The sequence below is a fragment of the Bidens hawaiensis genome, unplaced genomic scaffold (genome assembly GCF_021521415.1).
Source record: "Bidens hawaiensis isolate Kalapana, Puna unplaced genomic scaffold, B.hawaiensis_p1.1 tig00002438_1, whole genome shotgun sequence".
NCBI classification, from domain to species: Eukaryota; Viridiplantae; Streptophyta; class Magnoliopsida; order Asterales; family Asteraceae; genus Bidens; species Bidens hawaiensis.
In genome coordinates this window covers 3,067,031-3,070,475 of record NW_027491134.1, presented here as the reverse complement: position 1 = coordinate 3,070,475, position 3,445 = coordinate 3,067,031, and the positions used below count along the sequence as shown (strand labels likewise).

The 3,445-nt window shown below is 34.3% G+C and overlaps 1 pseudogene; it reads right to left on the bottom strand.

Annotated features, from left to right (window-relative positions):
- Window positions 1-982: 982 nt before the first annotated feature.
- On the bottom strand, window positions 983-3,098 carry LOC143619433 (putative protein arginine N-methyltransferase 3; annotated as a pseudogene).
- Between the last annotated feature and the right edge of the window lie 347 nt (window positions 3,099-3,445).

The following is a 3,445-nucleotide window of genomic DNA, read 5'->3' as shown; positions in this document are numbered from 1 at the left end:
CCTGGTCATATTCGTTACGGTACCAAAGCTAAAACAAAATGATAAAAACAGAGCTGGAATTCGGTCGGTTTTTATTACGTTCGTTACAGTATTGGAACTAAAACAAAGCCGGGTGATCGAATTCTTTCACTTAACAACACAACCATCCAACCCACATCAAATTTAATATTGAAAGACAACCATCTCACATATAAAAACACATAAATAACAAACTTAAAAAAACAAAAACAAAAAAGTGACACCCAATGTTTGCACCATCAAATATTTGAACCTCGGTTCCGAAGAGATCAAATAATTAACCTTGTCAACACAACCATGCAACCAACACCAAGGGTTATACAAAGAGACGAAACCATTACAATATATACAAAAGCAAAATTAACTTGCTTTGTGACACAAAAATTTTCATTTATACTAACGAGCCGACGGCTAATACAATTTGTATCAATTAGGTTTATTCCAGGTACAAGGACCAAATCTAAAAAATAATTTCTATCAAATTATTGTATCTAAAAAAAATGAATAAAACATACTTGAAGAAAAAAACTAATAAAAGAAAGTAAAACATAAAAATAACCTGAGACCACACACTTTTGGATAAGTGACAAAAAAAAAATGTTTTAAAGGCTAGAAAAAATCTTCCGTTTCCTTGAGAAACGAAGGCTCGAACTCTGGCAGCTGACACAATAGGAAGTTAAAGGACAACTTTACCCATTGAACCAAGTAAGGGGCTATTTGGCAATTGCTGAATCATTAAGTGCTGAACTATATAGAGGTCTGAATAGTTAAGAGAGTCTGAACCAGTAAGATCTGAACAAGTTAAAGTCTGTTTGGTTAGACATCTGAATAACTGTACAAAATGACTATCTTACCCTCTGAACTATTTTATGCCGAATGAAATGTATCTGTTTGTTTAGAACTCAAAATGATAAATAAGTTAAAAGAAAATACAAAACATCATAAAAATCCAAATTACACATTACTACTTCAAAATCCATGGAAACATACTAAAATCCAAATAGAAGTTAACTTTAACTACTCCAGTATCCTGTTTGGTACTTCCGCTTGAAGCTTCGTTATACAACAGACCATTGTCCTTAGCAATCTGCAAGAATTGAAACAATAAAAAGTTTCATTACAGGACGACATGTTACTCATTAAAGGTGAAGATGTTAAAAACAATAGCTATATCAACGAGTTACCTAAGAAGCTACTGTAGCCATTTTATCACTTGCTTCAACCGCATTTACTTTTTTGGCCTCTCATTGAGCTGCAAATAGAATAATGGAAAGAAAATTTAAACAAGATAAGTTATCATTTTGTAGCCACATCTATGATATATACACAGGTATCTTCATATAATATACATATATATTATTATTCCAAACCTCACCTTAGAATCGTTGTACCACAACCAACATCCAAAACAACAACACCCTTAAAAAGAGGGATTGTCTACAATAGCTTGTCGATGTGCATCTGTCCTTACCTATATCACATAACAAATTATCTATGAACTTCACATAAAAACAGTAAAATAAGTAAAAATGTAAAGCAATACCTTATCACTTAACATCTCTTTATGTATACCAAATGAACTATATGATCCAAAATAGTTGTTATTCACAATCATAATATTACGGTCAACGGCACTCAAAGAAGATTCATTTAATTTTTTAACGTTTGAGCTCCCCAGTTAGTTGCAGAAATAGAAGTGTCCCCGTTCACTTGATATGATTCCACATCAGATTTGTCATCAATGCTCATCATTTCTACACCCTCTGTATTTCTAGCCATATGATCATCATCATCTTCATCTTCATCTTCATCAAACCTAAACAAAAGATTATCTTCTTCCATATATGGTTAAGATACATGATATGGCATCATCCCATGGAAGATTACTGCTTCCAAAACCAGATGGTTCATGAAAATGATCTTGTAGCTCTTTCCTAGACGCACAGGTATGTCCACAGCTCCAGCATCGATTCTCCACAACCAGGTACAAACGTTAAATGAATAAATAACAGTGTTGTAACAATTGGAATTAGTCGGTGACTATGACTAGTCACTAATCAGTCAGAGCCTGCCCAAATCAGTGAAAATCGGTTAAAAAGGTCAAATTTCGGTCAAATCTTTGAAATATTTGAAAAATTATACTTATTTTTAAAAAACTATATATGAAATCATGTAAACAGACACACATATATAACTTTAAGTTAGATATAAAATTAAATTCTGGTTAAATACCGGTTAATACATGTTAATCGCTAGTTCGTACTTACTGTCCGGCTTGGCCTAGCAACTGAAGTGCAAACAAGCCAAGCTACTCATGAGCTACTCGAGATCGAATTGACAAAAAGCTCGAAATGATCCGAGCTTTTTTTAGCTCATTCCGAGCCCAAACCTCAACTAAAGCTTGTTTACTAATCGAGCCCGAGCTCGAGCCTTGCAAGAGAAACTCGTTAGGGTTCGTCAAGCCTTAAAGAGCCTTGTGCATTTTTAAAATTGGCCTCTTTTATCTATTCATTTCACACTGCACAGCCAATCTCGGCTCGTTTAAGGTTTTTCTCAAAAAGTTAATAAACAAATTATTATATAAACAAGCCAAGCCCGAGCTTGAAAAAACAACTCACGAGCATAGCTCAATCTTTAAAAAAAAAGAGCTGAAAACGAGCCAAGCTCTAGCTCGACCTCTTGTAAATCAAAACAACCCAAGCTCAAGCCCAGTCGAACAGCTGGTGTCTAAAAGTTTAACCTTGGATCTAACATAACTAATAAGCTTAAAACACCCATAGAAATCCAACTTCAACGTTTTCTTAATCCTTCAAAAATCAAAATGGTGACTCGAACCGCAATGTTCAAATAGTAAACTAGTTGAACTGAATCTAGACTCACAGAACAAACAGAGCAAATCATGGTCACCATTATTATTATCTTCTTCTCCATCAGCAGTCCAATCATCCCAATTCTGCTCTTCTTCTAAATCCAATTCTTCATCGTCAACATCAGTGTCTTCCATGCTGTGCAATTGCTCTTGTTCGAGGTTGTTGTGGAGTGGAGCCGCCATTGGTGTAATTAGGTTAAACTGAATCAAAATTGAACTTAATTAAGTTGTTATAGATAGCTTTAATTAGGGAAATATAGTGAAATTAGTACCTGTAGGCTGTAGACGAAAGCAATTGAAGAAATTGAAGCAACATTCATCGGGGCTTTTTGGTCCTATGTCTGTCTCATTCAAACTCTTATTTCATCTGAGAGATTCAGAGACCTCAAGTTTTCATTCAGACGTTAGGTATGTCCGGAGGTTTTACGACTTCAACCTTTAAGCTTTTAACAAAAAAAAAGAGTTTTTAAGCTTTTAAGAAAAAACTCGTTTTTAATTAAAAGCTTTGTTTGGTTGGAAGGAGCTTGAAGCTTTTAGATCATGAGAAAAGGCTTAAAA